The sequence below is a fragment of the Gorilla gorilla genome, chromosome 9, assembly GCF_029281585.2.
Source record: "Gorilla gorilla gorilla isolate KB3781 chromosome 9, NHGRI_mGorGor1-v2.1_pri, whole genome shotgun sequence".
Lineage (NCBI taxonomy): Eukaryota > Metazoa > Chordata > Mammalia > Primates > Hominidae > Gorilla > Gorilla gorilla.
Genome location: NC_073233.2, coordinates 46,649,833 through 46,667,881, shown reverse-complemented (window position 1 = coordinate 46,667,881; position 18,049 = coordinate 46,649,833). Strand labels below are relative to the sequence as shown.

General features: G+C 40.1%; 1 protein-coding gene across 11 annotated transcripts in view; it reads left to right on the top strand.

The window, feature by feature from the left end:
• Window positions 1-18,049, top strand: part of LRRC4C (leucine rich repeat containing 4C) — a 1,603,893-nt gene that overhangs the window by 1,421,554 nt on the left and 164,290 nt on the right. For 4 of the 11 annotated variants that reach the window (XM_055356593.2, XM_055356586.2, XM_055356590.2 and 1 more), the window contains exon 1: window positions 2,513-4,442. The exons of 6 other annotated variants lie outside the window; for them this stretch is intronic. The gene's annotated coding sequence lies outside the window, so the exon portion shown is untranslated. Of the gene's footprint in view, window positions 1-2,500; window positions 4,443-18,049 lie in introns of those variants that run through there. One more of the 11 variants, XM_031016445.3, reaches the window with a different exon arrangement.

Sequence of the window (18,049 nt, the reverse complement as noted above, 5' to 3'; positions counted from 1 at the left end):
TGGGTGAGGTCATTCAGTGACAAATGTGGTATTGCCATCCTCTGAAAGGGTTACAAATTCATGCCTGGCATTCAGGGCAGAAAATGACAGCCTGCATGCTGATAATTGATATACAGCTGTTCCCCATGTTACCAAAACCTTAATGTTATCGCAAAACTGGAAGAACTGGCATTGAGTAGATCTGGGTTCAAATTTTGGCTGTGTCATTTACCAAGTTTGTGATTTTAAGCTTCATTTTTTCCATCTTCACAATCTCTCAGGGTGTTGTTTTGAGTACTAAATAAGGTGATATATATGAGAAAAGTGTAACAAAAAACCATGCCATATGGATGCTCAATAATGACTGGTTCAATCTAAATCTAAAAATGAAAGCCATGTGACGAATTCAAGGTCACATGGTGTGAATGAGTCAATGATGTGGGTAAAGATACTGTAGCTGCTGAAGGGGAAGGTTAACAGGAAAGGGAAGCTGTTCCTTTTTCCCTTTTGGCCAAATAGCACTTATCTGTCCCTGCTGCTTTGCCTAATAGATTAATTCATTCTGATAGTATTAAAGATGTCTGGTAGAGAGCTAATAATCAGCTCTGAAAAAAACAAATCATTGGCCTTCCTTTGCTGTCAAAATCCCTAAAAAGAAAATTTTCATTTCAAATGGCTTCTAGCTTACTTCAGAATCAGAGGATAGACTCCTTTGAAGCTATCTAGTGCAGCTAGTGAATGTACTTTTTAATAGTTTATTAGTGGATAAACTATAATTGGCATATAAGGGTAAGAGCTTCAAAACACAAATTAAAGTCAACTGCCCACTAGTGTTTTGAATCAATCAATACAGCATTCACTTAAAAATAGAAGCAATGCCATTAACCCTCGAGAAATTCACATTTTCATGTAATTCATAACATCAAAGCTTTTCAAAAAGATGGGGAAATTACAATAAATCACAATCCATGTGTAAGGAAAAGTCTTTCCCCTTGCATGTACTGACATCTGAGATGCACGTTACAGCATGCTCTCAGTATGCAAAGAACATTACAGATGAAATTTTTTTAACTCTAAGCAAGGAAATACCGTGTAGTATAATGGGAACAGAAGAGGAAAAAAATAGCTTTTTGTATAAACTTAGATATGTCTCTGATGTTCTCTTAATAAATCTTTTCTCCTTTCTGTTTGATGCTACCTTCCATTATGATTTACTCATTTTCTTTAAAACTGTTTTTAAACCAAGTACATATTCTGTTCTCTCAAAAATAAAGAAAATCAGCGCAAAGATCATTACTTAGGGCACACAAAACAGAGGAACATTTATTTAATCTATTCCATATATATATATAGTACTGTTTAAATTATCATTCCTAATTTTATTGATTCATATCTCAAGGTTACATACATAAATGACATAAAGTGAATGCCCATAGATTACTGAAAGGGCCTTATGAAAATCATACATTGGAGAAAGAAACCAATGTAAACATAATATTAATAGCATTATTTTGTTGGCCCAGTCCCTCTGAGGAGACCCAGTGAATTCGAAATGTGCCAACTATTTCTCTAACACGAGTTGATGGAAAAGTCCACATCCTGGAGCAGGGGATGTTGGAATTGAGTTGTCAAGCTGTCCTGGATGTCTTGTACAAACTGAACAGGCCAATTTACTGCAACACTGCATAGGCTGAAGGCTACTATCTCGCCTTTACAGTTGCTTCCTCCTGGTAAGATTATCCTGCTCGACCGCAGCCTCCCTCCCGAGTAGCTTTTAAGCTACTCTGGATTCTTTCTGATGAGCCTATTCTTTTTTTTTATTTTTTATTTTTTTATTATTTATTTGAGACGGAGTCTTGCTCTTGTCGCCCAGGCTGGAGTGCAATGGCCCAGTCTCGGCTCATTGCAACCTCCGTCTCCCGGGTTCAAGCAATTCTCCTGCCTCAGTCTCCCGAGTAGCTGGGATTACAGACGCGCGCCATCACTCCCGGCTAATTTTTGTATGTTTAGTAGGGGCGGGGTTTCACAATGTTGGGCAGGTTGGTCTCGATCTCCTGACCTCATGATCCGCCCACCTTGGCCTCCCAAAGGGCTGGGATTACAGGCGTGAGACACCGCGCCCGGCTAAGCAATAGTACTGTGTTAATCCTCAGCTTGGGACCAGTGTGTTTGACTGGGACAGGCTCTTAACCTGCAACCTGAAAGCAACAGCTTTGTGTGTTTGGTGATAATTTTGAATCTTAGTAGTGATTTGATTTTAATGTCTTCCTCTTTGTAGCTCAAAACTCCTGGATTTCTGGATGAAAACAGGCAAGCTTTTTGAAAAAACTGACTTTTCCCACACAGCCTGAACCTCCCAGCGTGGGGTTGCTTTTAGACTCAGCTGTTCTGGCTCTGCCCTCCAGGTGGCAGCAGAGCCACATCTCTGAAGCTCCAATCCCCTCTTCCCTGACTTCAAGTGTTAATGCAATTGACCAATCAGTGCTAAGATGATGGGAGGTAATTGGGTAATTGTATTTTACTGATCACAAGCAGAGAAAGGGAAAGGAAAAGGGGAAAGAAAGAGGGGCAGAGGAGGGAAGGCGACTGCAGTCCGAAAGGAGCTTTTGGAAGCTAGGACCCTAAGCGTCAGGACTGGCATTGGTCGAGAGAAAGCCTGGGCTGGCAAGAGCTGCCGCCGGCGCTGGGAGAGCATTTATTTGGGAGAAAAAGAGGGGAGAGAGCAGAGGGAGGGGGAGGAAGAGAGTTCAAACCGAAGTGGATGGAAGGGGACTGGGGTTTCTGCCGCGCAGGGAGCCGTGAGCCAGGGCGATGGCGCTAAGGACGGCGCGGAGCAGCTGCGCTCCCGAGAACGCGTCTCCTCGCAGAGGACTAGCAGGCATCGGGAAGGTCTGCGCCAACGGGAACCAACTTGTGGCTCCAAAATGTACCCAACGCAGCTGGAAATGAGATCAAAGCTGCAGTTGCATTTGAGAAGGATGAGAAGAGCCAGCGATTAGGGATTTTTTTTTTTTACCCCTTTTCTTCCTTTTTCTTTTTTTCTTTCTTTTTTCGTGTGTGTGTGTTTTTTTAATTTGCCTACCACCCTGTCTGTCCCCTCACTTCGCCATCCCCATTTGAAATAAAAGCCCCAGTCTCAACTTCCGTCACCTCGGCGCTCCCGGAGCCACTGCCGGCTGATGGAGGAGAAGGGGACCCGGGGGCTGGCAGGGGCCACCGGCGAGGGACCGCATCCTGCGTCTCCCCCGTGATCCCGGCCCCGACCGCGGAGTTCTGCAACACCTGGAGGATCTGGACCGGGTGCTGGGGGTGGGGGCGGGGACAGAGGAAGGAAAGGCACCCCGAGCCTTAAAAAGGAAAAAAAAAAAAAGTAGTTGGGGGAGGAATGGGTTTCTTCTTGACAGCTGACGGAGCCTTGAAATTTTCCTCCACTACCTCCGCCCCCGCCCCCGCCCCCGCCCCCCGCACTCCATTTAACGTGAGATTATGAAATTGCAGAGGCGGTGGAGGGAAGGAGACAGGATATAACCGGAGTTTGGAGGGGAGAGGGGAAGGTGGCTGGCCGGGTGGCTGAAATCAAAAATTCAATTGCGCACTGGGTTGTGATGAGAAATCTAATCAGATCTTTGGCGAAGGGGCCGGCCGGAAGGATGGAGAGTGGGGGGGAAGTTGCTCCCCAAATTCTTCGAAGGGGAGGCTGGGGAGAGGAATTGACCATGTAAAAGGAGACTTTTTTTTTGGTGGTGGTGGCTGTTGGGTGCCTTGCAAAAATGAAGGATGCGGGACGCAGCTCTCTCCTGGAACCGAACGCAGTGGATAAACTGATTGTGCAAGAGAGAAGGAAGAACGAAGCTTTTTCTTGTGAGCCCTGGATCTTAACACAAATGTGTATATGTGCACACAGGGAGCATTCAAGAATGAAATAAACCAGAGTTAGACCCGCGGGGGTTGGTGTGTTCTGACATAAATAAATAATCTTAAAGCAGCTGTTCCCCTCCCCCCCCAAAAAAAGGATGATTGGAAATGAAGAACCGAGGATTCACAAAGAAAAAAGTATGTTCATTTTTCTCTATAAAGGAGAAAGTGAGCCAAGGAGATATTTTTGGAATGAAAAGTTTGGGGCTTTTTTAGCAAAGTAAAGAACCGGTGTGGTGGTGTTTTCTTTTCTTTTTGAATTTCCCACAAGAGGAGAGGAAATTAATAATACATCTGCAAAGAAATTTCAGAGAAGAAAAGTTGACCGCGGCAGAATGAGGCATTGATTGGGGGAGAGAAACCAGCAGAGCACAGTTGGATTTGTGCCTATGTTGACTAAAATTGACGGATAATTGCAGTTGGATTTTTCTTCATCAACCTCCTTTTTTTAAATTTTTATTCCTTTTGGTATCAAGATCATGCGTTTTCTCTTATTCTTAACCACCTGGATTTCCATCTGGATGTTGCTGTGATCAGTCTGAAATACAGTGAGTGACCCTTATTTTCTTATTTATTGGTGAAGAAAATGTCAGTTAATTTGGTGTTCTCGGTCTCTTTATCCTCTCTCCCCCTTTGGTGTTTTTTTTAAAGAACTGGCTATTGGGGGCCAGAAAATAAGGGAATGGGTGGCCCACGCATTTGCTTCATCAGTCTCTGCTCTCTGATAAGCCAGTTTGCTATAAGGATGCAGGTTGACTGCATCCTGGGCAGACGCCTTTGCAAATGTTCACCAGGAAAAAAAAAAAAAAGCTCCCCAAGAAAGCCGCTGCAGTGTGGGGTGCCAGTGCTGTGTGACTGACACTCTAGAATGCATTTAAGTTGTTTGTCAGCCCCGGAGTTAGATGCACAAATGTTTAGCTATTGGAAATCGAAGGGACTCAATTTAAATTTCATTATCCAACCTGACATTGCAGATCAACAGAATGTATTAACACAAAAATATGACAATAAACCAAGGCGATGAAGGGTGGCTTCTGGCTGGTGCGTGGGTGCAGGGAGAAAGGGTGGGTTTTTGGGCGAGGAAGCTGGTGGAGAGAAGTGGCTGTACTTTCCACAATCACTCTTGCATACATATGCCCAGATGTGGTCTTCAGATTACCCGGGTTCACACCAGTGCTAAAAATGAAACAAGGAGGACCTACTTCTCTCCAACTCCACCCCCTTCTAACTGAGGACTTCTTTGGATTACAGAGAGGCTGTGTATAGACTGTAGAGCAGTGGCTTGGGTTTTGCCAGAAACCTTTCCAGCATCACCAGTTCACAGCTCCTCAGAAAAAGAAAGAAATCTAGTGTCCTGTGGTAACTTAGAAAAAGCAGCTGAAGAAGAGGTTATGTTGAGCACTAATACTTCTCATGTGCCAGCTTTGTCTTGGAAAAAGAGGCCAATATAAAAAATAAAGCAGAAGGTGGAAAATGCTTAGAAAGTCTGAGCGCCTGTAGGATCACCTTCCCTCCTCCCCTATAGCTGCCAAAGTCATGGAGCTGGCCTTTTTTACAGAACTTTTCCCCTTCCCCCTTCTCTATTCCTCTCTGGGGCCTTCTGTCAGAATCATAGACTCATATAACTTTCGAGCCAGAAGACTCTCCAGAGATCTCAAGTCAATAAAAAAAGGAAACTGAGGCCTAGAGAAGCTATAACTCTTTCATTAATGGCCAAACAGCATGAGACAGGTGACTCACCCAAGCCTCAGAACGCCAGGCAAAAGTCAGTTTGGGATCCAAACTGGACGGGTATACATAGCCTGGCTACTCCTGTATTTTGGATGCCGTTTTATGAGTAAGGGTCAAAGGAAGGCACATTGGTCCTGAGAGCTTGAAATAAAACTTCTGCCAGTTTAGACCTCAAGGGTTACAAACTCCAACATTCATTTTCTCTCTTCCCTTCCTCCCTCTCTCCCTCTTCCTTTCCTCTTTTCCTTTCTATAGCATAGTTTAGGTAACCTTGGCTTGAATACCATTTAAAAAAAAATAAGATCCTCCACTCTGACATATCCCAAAGGAGATGAAAGGCAGCACTCTCCTGGGTCCCTTCTTAGTGTTTAATCCTGTGAGTGGTGGTCCCCAGAGAGTCATTAAAGAACTGTAGAGTTAGATTTATATTAGAGAGGTGATAATATAAACCAGAAACACGCAGCTGAAAGCATCTGAGCCTGTTCTTACACTCACATCATCTATTCTTATCCTTTTCATTACTCCTTAACTAAACTAGCCTACAGCTGAGCACTTCTCTAATTTATTTTTCTGGGCACATGTTTCCTGTTGGAACACAGATCAGGCAATAAATTTACCAACCTATGAAAATAATTGTGCAAGATGGTTTTACTCCCTGAAATCCCCATAGGCTTGTGCATATATTTTCATAGTTCTCTGCACTTTTTTAGTATTTGTTTGCTTATTTGCTTTGTTTTACGTTACCACAGTTAAGTCAGCATTTGTAGACATGGAATTACTCAAGTTATATTAAGTTCCTGCTCAGCTGGAATTTAGCACAATGACAAAGAAAGTAAGAGGAAAAACATGTACTTGATGCTTTTTCACTTTATAGTTGAGTTCCTGGCTTCACGTGGGAACCCCAGCCTTGAAACTAGGTTGGGTCTGCCAATTGGAGGAGATTTTATTTTCTACATATATATTTTCTATATATATATATATATCCTTTTGTTGACATCAAAATTTCTTCAGTGCTGCTCTAATTAGGTCTGAAAGCACATTCCTCTCCTTGATAGTGTCACCTCCTCCCTGTACCCTCCACACTTAATGTACACATGCAACTTTCCTAAGAGAGAGAAAGGGAAAGAAGTGAAGAGAGAGAATCTGTTTAAAATTTTGGTCTGAAATGTGTCCTCCCATCCCCTCCACTTAAACATTTGCAAATCTGGAGTTAATGGGGCATCTAAGGTGTCATCATCTTTCATACTGGCAAATCATTTCAGCAACTCTACTGTTAGGAACCTATGGCCCACCTGGGGGTTAACACCTTTGGTTTAGTAGTCAGAGTTGGCCCTGCATTTTGGTTAAGTACTGATTTGTTTTAAACTGATTGGTTCAGAAGCACTGCATTTGTTCATGTACTGTTCAAAGAATTAGGGCCATGACAGAGCTGGAAACTTACTTCATCAGTGGGTGTCAGGGCCCAGGTTGGTGCCCACTGAAAGACATTTGTGAGTAAGCAGTTGTCCACCAGAATCTGCCGAGAACCCTATGCCCAGAAAGCTACTGGGTTTTACAAGTTTTAAAGTTACGTTTTCAAATATCTTCTTCCTCAAATGTAGTAGCTGTGCCCTTTGAACAGTACTTTTAATTTCCCTGGCTCTCAATTGTCTAGTCTATGAGGTGGGAATTATAATATGTAATTTTTGAATTGTTTTATGACTTAAAAGGAGTGTTATGCAAAGCTGCAAGCATAATAGGCCCTCTAAGGATGGCTGTTTGTTATGGTTATTCTTGGATTAACGTGGATTAATTTCCTGAGAATGAATAACAGTCTGGCTAAGCACTTGAACAGTTCGAGCACCAATACATGAAAAATAGGGAGTGTGCAACTGACCTTACAGTAGCTGCCAGGATCCTCATTTGAGCTCTTATCAGGACAGATTGGCTCAATATATTATTTTAGATATAAAGTGCTGCCTCATACTAGAAACTGTGTATTATGACTTTCTCCTAAGAGTATAGAAAAATAAATCTCAGCAAAAATAATATTTAAATGAAATTTTACAGGGAAATAATGCAATTAATGTGCTGTGTGTGTTTTTGGTCTAAAAGTTGAATAAGAGATTTCTGGTATTTTAAGTGTGTCATTTTAGCCACATATTACATAGTCTGGACCTGGATGTACAAAATAAAGGCAAATGTCTATGCAGTTACATAATTTAAATTATATGGTATAAAATTCCATTACTAATATTAAGCCCTCCAAAAGCACAATTTGGATTCACAATTCTAGTCAAAATGAATGCTATGTTCATTAAACAAAATCTTTACTTTGTTATAGGCTAAAGACTCATTAGAATATATAGAATGAGGAAGATTTAATGCAGACACACCCGTCATTGTTTACATGTGCAAATCTTCCCACACCAGTGGTTTTCTGAGGCAGGCAGTCATGGTCGTTGCTCATAATTTCATTCTCTACAGCAGCAGCCCTCTTTTCTGTCCATTTCCTTAATATTCTTCTAGGGACCTGTTTTCCCCTTAAGAGAAAAGGAGTCCTACTGTAGTAATTGTTATTCTTAATGTCTCATCTGTGGATGATAATAGTACAGTTAGGCTTGGGAGATAGCCATCGGATTCTTATGTTTCTTTTCAATGAAAACAATTTGAAATCTGTGTGAATATTGCAAAAGCATTTGAAAGTTCACCATTTTCACTGACCTTAAGAAAAGATGGAAATTCTCTATGAAAGTTCTTACCATTTGATAAATTTTACTTTTCTGCATGCTTCCTAAAGATGAATAAGAAATTAGGTGAAACTTGGACTCTAGCATCTTAAGTGAATTCAACTACTCAGCTTCCCACTGGGCCACGTGTGTTACATGCATCATTTAACCTCTCTGAGCCTGTTTGCTTATCTGTAAAATAGAGGTAATAACAGCTGCATGGAACTGTCTGCCGTGAGGATGAGATCAGATTGCATATGCCACGCACAGCAAGCATTCAATAAATGCACATTTAAATGGATCATCTATGATTTTAGTTTAGATTTGCAGAAAAACAGATATGGACTCTGTTGAGGGAAGCTGTTACTCTAAGTTCACATTGGCATAGACTAAGAAAGAAGAAATATATAGACAAGATTAAGGTTGGAGTAACATATAAATAGATATGACCATTTTTGGTAAGGTCCTGCCGTTTTAAAACATATTTAGAAGTGCCTTAGTGAATGCCATTTCGTCAGTAAAGATTGAAATATACTTTGTGAATTGTGGAAAATATATTCTGTGTCGTATAAACTTTGGTTAGAATGTCAAGTACTTTATAATACAGGCATAAAAACATGAATGATCTGTAGATGGTATCTTAGAAGATTCCCTAAGAAGGTCAAGAATCAGTTGCATGTTTCATTTCTTCAAAATAATTTTTGTGGAGAAATATTAATTTGACCATTGAAATTTAATTAGGCTGATCTTGTGGCTGAGACACTGTGCTTATAACACTTTCTGAATGCAAAGGTTTTGTTATGTCCTCAGCACCTCAGAAGAATGGCTGGCAAGTAGTATGCAAGCAATAAATACTGCTTGAATGAACTTAGTTTGAGAAACACCTCCTCTAAATAACTCAAATGCATGCACATACAAGAGTGTATGCAAACACACGCAGGCACGCACATATATACCAGAAGCCTGGCTTTGGGGAATTTATAGAAGCTTAGTAACAAAAGCCAACGAGTATACTGACGGAATACACACACACACACACACACACACACACACACACACAGTGACATTAAGTTGCTTCCTTATGTTGGAAAACCTGAGGTCTGAAAGTCATGTGATGCAGTGTGTATTTTTTATTCTTGGTGTTGTCATTAATGAATTGTGACATTTTGTACAATTCAACTTACCTCTCTAGGTTCTATATTCTCTTCTGTTAGATCAAGTAAAAACTAAGGTTACTTCAAGCACTAAGATTTTAGGATCCTGAGTTCATAATTGACTACCTTGGAATTTAGTATTCCCAAAATTAAAAATATATAATTATTGATCTTAGGAAACTGGTTATTAAAATGTGGAGAAGAATCCCATAGTATTCAGTGAGAAAGGCAGAATTGTGTTAAAATGGCAGATATGTGGGTAAAAAGGTGAAGGAAATGCTCAGTTTGTAGGGGAACTACTTCAAGATTTGGAATAGACAAACCTTGGATTTCAACTTTGTTTCATCACCTGTTAGCTGGGGCCCCTAAATTTGTCAATTAACCTTGTTAATCCTCGGTTTCCTCAATTGTAAAATTGACTTTATTTTTTGCAGTTATTTTGGGAGCAATAAAATGTCTTAAGTATTTGGCACATGACTGGCACTCAATAATTGCTAGCCCACTTTCTTTTCTTTGAAATCTTAGGTTATTTAAAACAGAAATGGGAAGATTTAACATTCAAGATTCTGTGAGTGTTTTGCTTTACTTTTATGGAGCATATAAATAAAGATTTCCTGCCAACTTTGCTATCCAAGTTGGTGATGTTATTTTTGATCATGGTTTTCAATGTCAATCAAATTCATAATGAAGTCTAAAAATAATGAAAAACTTATGTAAAGTTAATGTACTTTTCTTTCAACTTTGCCACAGGCTTATGAGAGCTTTCTGCACTTAGGAAAGCTTTCAACACTTCCCGGGTTTACAAGTATCTAGTAGTCCCTTCTTATCTGCAGTTTCACTTTTGGTGGTGTCAGTTACCGGTGGTCAACCGAGGAGAGATTTTAAGAGAAAGAGACTACATTCACATACTTCTATTACAGTATGTTGTTATAATTGCTGTTAATTTTTACTGTGCCTAATGCATAAATTAAACTTTGTCATACATACGTCTTTACAGGAAAAATGATAGTTTATGTAGGGTTCGGTACTATCAGTGTTTTCAGGCATCCACTGGGGATCACGGAATGTATCTCCTCTACCAACAAGGAGGCACTACTGTAAGTTAATAAAAACAGTAGTTACCACCATTTCTGGAGCATTTGATATGCACCAGGCACTGTACTGAAAATATAACAAGTATTTTTTTTTCTTTAATCCTCACTTGAAAACAGAAACACAAAGAGGCTAAGTGATTTGTCTAAGGTTGTATAGCAACTAAATGGTGAGGCTGGGAACAGGAACTGCGTTATCTGCTGACTTGAGAACCCAAAATCAGAATCAGTAAAGTCAAACTTGTTGACTTGGTAACAAATAAACATAGCAGTTCACTATTATGTAATCAGGTACTCAATCTGAATGTTTTCACTGGGCTTGAGATGTCTGCAGTTTCCCTTTCCCCTATTTCCTGAAATGAAAGTTCTCCAGCTGCTTAGGTCACATATACCTTCCGTATATTTGTCAGTCCTCAGTCATTTCCAAGTATGCCCTTAAGTATAGAAGTGACTTCTAAGAAAGACTTAGGCAAAATTGTCCCAACTCACTGAACATATCTAATGGAGAGAAAGATTTTGCAAAATGTTATAAGGCATCTAGAAATTTATAATTATATGAGAAATATGGTCAATGCTAATAGTAAGGTTAGAGTTTAGATACGATGTGCTATAAACCAGATGAGGTCCTCATTGTGGGGACCCAACACCTGATGTTAGTCCTTCTTGTGTTTGATCTCTCTGTAACACGATCCCATCACCTGCCTCTGGTTTCCTGAAACTCTTCCAAGGGTTTGAGGCACTCCTCATTGATCACTTTATTGATATCACTTTATCCTCCTTCTGTTTTCCTAATCTTCTCCTTAAATAATGAGGGCTTCCCCCTTTGAGTCACTTCTACTCCCAGTCTCTCTGCATTCCTGAAAGACATAAGCTGGGGATTTTTTGAGAGATGAATCTCAAATCCTGGCTAACCTGTGGATGCTGTTTCTGTTTTCTAAGTGAGGATTAAGGAAAAAAATACATGTTATATTTTCAGTACAGTGCCTGGTGCATATCAAATGCTCAAGAAATGGTGGTTACTACTGTTTTTATTAAATTACAGTAGTGCCCCTTGTTGGTGGAGGAGATACATTCCATGATCCCCAGTGGATGCCCAAAACCACTGATAGTACCAAACCCTACGTAAGTGTCCATTGCCAGCAAGATCGCACTTAATTACCTGAGTCTCCTACAAGCCTTGCAAACTTAATACTCCATCTATAACTGGTTATTTTTTCTCCAGAAACCTAGATATGCACCAGGCACTGTGCTGAAAACATAACATATTTTTTTAACTCCTTAATCCTCACTTAGAGAACAGAAACAAAAACTTGGATATTTACAGTTTTAAATGATGTCAATATCTCTTTAACCTCCCTCCTATCCAACCAGTCATCAAATCCAATCTACTCACTATCTTAAAGTCAGCTTTGGTCTATCTCGCTATGGCCTTGGTCCAGATTCTAGCATTTCTCTCCTAGATTGTCTCTAACTAGTCTTTCTGATAATGCCAATTTTTCCTCAGATAGTCTATTACTCGTTCTTCCTCTAGATATATCATCCAACAAGTAATGCTGAACATCCTCTTTATATTCTTGAAATATGTTTTTAGAATAAAATCCAGACTCTTCTCAACAGCACAGTCTGGCCAGCCTATTCATGCCCTCTCCCATCTGCCTGCCATGCTAAATGTTTTAGTCCTCTGGGGACACGCCAGCCTAGTTTGAACGCAAACTTGGGGAGAGCTAATCCATTTACCTGGGATATGATCTTCATATGTCAAGTCTCAGAGCAAGTTACCTCCTTTGGGAACATCTTTCCCAGCTCTCCTAAGCCCACTGATCTCCCTGTCCTCTGTACACAAACATTTTGTTCATATATTTGTGATAGCTCTTACTATTGTTATATGTATTTGGCAAAAACCCAGTAAATTGTGGCTTCTTTTAGAATATGGATCCCATTGACTGGGTGTGGTGGCTCACACCTGTAATCCCAGCACTTTGGGAGGCTAAGGCGGGTGGATCAACTGAGGTTGGGAGTTCAAGACCAGCCTGACCAACATGGAGAAACCTGTCTCTACTAAATACGCAAAATGAACTGGGTGTGGTGGTCCGTGCCTGTAGTCCCAGCAACTCAGGAGGCTGAGGCAGGAGAATCTCTTGAACCCAGGAGGCAGAGGTTGTGGTGAGCCAAAATCACGCCATTGCACTCCAGCCTGGGTAACAAGAGTGAAACTCTGTCTCAAAAAAAAAAAAAAAAAAAAAAAAGAATATGGACCTCATCTTATTCTTCTTGTCATCTCCCACATCTAACTAACATAGTGCATAGAGATTTTCAGTGTATCTGGGGAGAACTAATACATGAGTGGCCTGATCTAACACATCTTTAAGGTAAAGAAATTTCTTTAATTCAGTTAGTGATATAGGCCATTATTTTCCCAATATTCTTATTGTTAAGAACAAGTTTTATTATTTTTCCTGTAGGGACCCATTTTTCATAACTACTTTGCATAATAAAACATTGCAATTTTTTTTTTTACTTTTACTAATACACAACATGTACCTGGCAGTTATCATTTTTTGAAGTGCACTAGATGAACATTTAAATCAAATGATTTTATATAAATTGAGCCAAAAGCAAAGGTGATTTAATTACCTTGTGCAAGTACATGAGTACGTGTATGAAATCTAGTTGGCTTTTTGAAATATTGATAATAGCTGTTCTTGAGGATCTCATTTTTAAAAACAGTTCTCTAAATATATTTTAGTGCTAATTTAATATTCCAATGCATAGCTTCTCATAGGCTTACTGTAGGTGTGGTAATGTACAGTCCTCACTGACGTTGTTCATAAAGTCTGCTGGTCACAAAAATCAAGGTGGTCCTTGCAGTTGTGCATTGCACACGCCACACAGTTGTATGAAGCAGGCCTTCCTACTCATGAATGATTATCAAAAAAGAGAATGTAAATTTTAAGTTTGAGTAATGTCCATAAATGGACTAATATAACAAGAGATTAAAAAATATCTCCCTAATAAAAGTACCTTCATTAAATATAGAAAATCATGGGCTGCAATCGTTTTTGACAACATGTGAACACCTGGCTTTGTGGGAGCCAGGCATACATACATTCATGGATATAATAATTTGACTCCATGCTACAGAAGGTTATTTCCTCCTTTCTCTCCTGAGGAGCAGCAGAAAACACTGGATCACATGAAGGAAAGTGGTAAATGATAGGATATTATTTAATTATGGCTTAATTTTATCTTGCAATTTTGAAGAGAAACGTCTTAAATATGTTGAACTGGAGTATTTGTGTTTTTACATTAATAGTTCTTTTATAAAGTTTTTCTTCTAGTTTTAGATTATTTCCAGTTTAGAGATTAATATTATTAATCTCTAATAATAGCAGATGATAAAGCATTAATAGTCATGCTTCATCCTGCTTTTGAAATCCAGTGATTTCTTTTAATCCTTTCAACAAATTTTAGCCCCAGAACTGCCAAAGGGATTATTTCCTGACCACTACATTCCTTATGATAAAGCGTGAGGATTTGGGAAGGTATGCCAGGGAAGGTTTGGGGGTTTTTTTGTTGTTTTGTTTTGTTTTGTTTTTGAGATGGAGTCTCACTCTGTCACCCAGGCTGGAGTGCAGTGGTGCGATCTCGGCTCACTGCAACCTCCACCTCCCAGATTCAAGCGATTCTCCTGCCTCAGCCTCCCGAGTAACTGGGATTACAGGCACATGCCACCATGTCCAGCTAATTTTTGTATTTTAGAGACAGGGTTTCACCATGTTGGCCAGGCTGATCTCAAACTCCCGTCTTCAGGTGATCCACCAGCCTCGGCCTCCAAAAGTGCGAAAGATTTATTTAGAAGAGCCAGTGATGAGTTTTGTCTTAGTTCTTGTCAAACTACAAACTGTTGAGATGACACTTGTAGGCAACCTCCCAAGACAACTTCTTGGGAGGGATCCATTTGCTTTAGCTCATCAATTTTGACCAAGTCACATTGGGAATGTAGGAGAATTTAGCTATCCAATTATATGTGTTTATTTGTTGCTAAAGTAGGAGTGTGTGTGTGGGAGTGGGGGTCCACAGATTTTTAAAAAAGAAAGCCTTTTTCTGATGATGACTAATACAGTTCCCTAATTATTAAAATAACCTGTTATCATCGATGTGGTCCTGCCTAGAGCAAGTTGACAGATTTATTTGTGATGCTTTAAAAGACATCTTATTGTCCGCGCAGCTGATCATTTTTGTTTGTTATTAATCTAAAGAACTGTAGTGCTAAGGAATTTAATTTCAGGGCAATGGACATGTTTTATTTCAACTAATGGTTTGATAATGATGGTGGGAACTTCAATAACTAAGATATGAATATTCTGAAAAAGATGCATGACACTTGAAAACGTAGAGATGTGCCTCTCCTGAATGATTTTACAGTTGAACCTGAGCCAGATCTCAGAGTGTGCCGATTTTTACAACCTTAGGGGAAAGAGAGAGAGAGATTGAGATAGAGTTTGCGGGGAGAGAGCTCATCCTGGCTCAGCTGTTCTAATCTGGGCAGAAAGAATGCCCATAGCTTAGTTAGCTGATCTCTAGAGAGGCTCACCTCAGCAGAGACCACAGCACGTGTGTGGATGACTGAATTCAAACACATTATGGGGAGGGATCTAGAGGACTCCGATTTTTACTAACTGAAAAGGCAAAAAGTCAGAAGCCACCCTAAAAGAGTTAACATCTACACAGTGGTGTGCAGGAAGGCAAGAATGGAACTATGAAGGCTTTCTCTGTATTGTTTTGAACGTTGCCATGGCAATAGTTTCCAGCAGAAGTTACATGTTTTTCAATTGCCCAAAGCAGCAAGCAGCCTTTCCCTCTCTTTCTCACCCTCTCTGCATCCATCCCTATCCGCCTTCATCCTTAGTCCTCCCCATCCCTTTTCTCCTCCCTCTGCCCTTTCTTTTGTTCTCAAGTCCCTCTACCATTCCCTATTAACAACAAAAAATTCCAACTCCAAAAGGTCGCTTTTAGACAGAATGCGAGTCAGACATATAGTCTTCTATCCGGGTTTCTGTTTTCCCCCGTCTGTTTACGTATTAAAGACCTAATTAAACGGAAGCTGTGGATGGAAGCAGGGTTGGGGCTTTCCCTTGTTGGTAGGACACAGAACATATTATAATGGTTGGTGTTGTGGCGATATGTTAATTGGATCGCTCCAGGCAAGTGCAGAGCAGCAGTCTCTGACAATTAGAAAGAACAATGACTTTACTATGAGTGAGCCCACTCTCTTAACCAGTGGAAGGATTAGCATGCATTGCAGGTCTCTGGAAGGTTCCTGTAGACCCCGAGAGAGATCTGCAGTTGGAAATGCCTCCTGTCTCTTTATAGCTATGCTGCTGCCTCTCCTTTAGCTTACTTTCCTGCCAAGGGAAGAGGAGTGAGAGGATAGTAAGATCTGGTTTACTGGGCTGTTGCGGGACCCTATCGCAGACCTGAGCCATAGGATATATTACAGGGATGTTAAGAAGAAATCTTTGCCTGCTTAATGCACGTGGCCAGTGAATTGTGAAATGGGTCTCATTAGAGCCTTTCATATCCCGGCATGTGCCAAAGTGCTTTGCCGGCACAGTGCCATCACTTCAGGTCCAACCCTTCTGCTGTTCAGTGAAGCCAAGAAGGGACAGAGACTCTGTCTGTACTAAAGCCTTCAGTCCCATCTCTCTCTGTCTACTGTTCATTGTAAGGTTCCTCTGGGCCTTTCAGTCCAGCCAGGGATGAGGCCCAGCGTATCCCCTAGGTGTTTATAGAGAGGAAATATTAAGAATTTTGAGCATCACAGATGGATTTCAGGCAGCCAGTGGGTGCTGGCACCCAGATGTTTCCTCTTTTTCCCAGGGCTGGCACTGAAACTGTATCTAGACTTCCCTGCAAATATGCACAGATACTCACCTGAAAGAAAGGGTGAGTAGTTCAGGGCCGAGTAAATCATCAAGGACTTATTTGTTAGATAAAAAGGAACACTTTACTTTTTCTCAGATTCATATACTAAAGATTTTAAAATGAAATTATATCTCCCAAAGCATAGTCCCATAAGTAATACTAATAAATGCCATATACTGAGTACTAACTGTATGTCAGGCACTGTGCCTGTCTCTTATTTAGAACACCCCATGAGTCCACAAGGTTGATGAATGACATAACAGCACAGACATGGAAGGCAGACTAGTAAAAGCTCTGTTACCTCTTAGATCTGTGGTTTCAGGCAATTTATTTATAATTCTGAACCTCAACTTTCTTATGTGTGACATAGGCATGATTATAATGCAGGATTGTAGTGAGTTAGAATTGAAATAATTCACATAGAACTTTTAGCAAAGTGCTTGGCACATAGAAATACTCAAGCTATTATTTGTAAAAAGATAAGAGACATTTTCTTACAACAATATTGTAAAATAATTACTAAGCATGTGCCTCCAGAAGAAAGGTGTTAAAAGTAATTATGGGCAGATTGTTTAATAAAAATGGAAATACGGCATAAGAAAATGAGTTTCTGAATTCGCAATGGTGTAATTCCTGTTGTTTTCTGTATAGCGCTGTAGTTTGGAAAGTAGAATTGATGAGATCAATGAAACAGATTTGTTGCATTTATTCTGGGTAGATGATTTTTATCCATCCATATTCGAGTTTTCTTTTGGGACTGATCTCTTGGACCTGTCTCAGTTGTGATGCCTTGGATTTGACATAAGAAGGGAAAAGTCTAGCGAGGTTAAGCAAAAAAGAGAATTTGCTGACATATGTAATTGAAAAGTCCTACAGTACATGGAGTTCAGGTGTAGTTTGATCCAGATGTTCCCAATGTCACAGGGACTCCTGCTCTGTTTTCCCTATATTTCTCTTGGCATAGTCCTCTTTCATGGGCTATTTTAATCAAGCCATTGTTTTGCATTCCCTCAAATATCACCATAGAAAGTTCCATAGTTTTGTCCCAGCACTCCCAGTGAGCACCCTGACATCACAGCTGATTAGATTAGCTTATGTCATATTTCTACTCATAAACTATCATTGGCTTTAAGGTAAGGGAGTAGAGAGGGTCAGTGTACCCCCAGATGGAACTCAGGGGCTATTGAGAGGTAACAGGAATTATGTGCTGGAGACAAAATCACTAATATCTATCATATATCTGGTGGTAGAGAGTGAGAAGGACAAGTTGCTATGTTTCATAATGTAACTTGCTACAAGGGTTAATTTTATTTGTACTTCTCTGTAATGCTACATTCTATATAGGTATTGAAGTTATAATAACTAAGGAATTTTGTTCTTCCAGCAAATCGTCTGGCTGTAGTGATCAATTTTTCAGTGGAACAACTTCATCTGCATTCATGCAATTTTTGCATTATTCCTCTCATCTCTTAGAAACAGATCTTTGTTTTTGAAAGAGAATTTACAAGTCCTTTTTGGAAATGAAGAAACAAAAGCAAAAACAAAA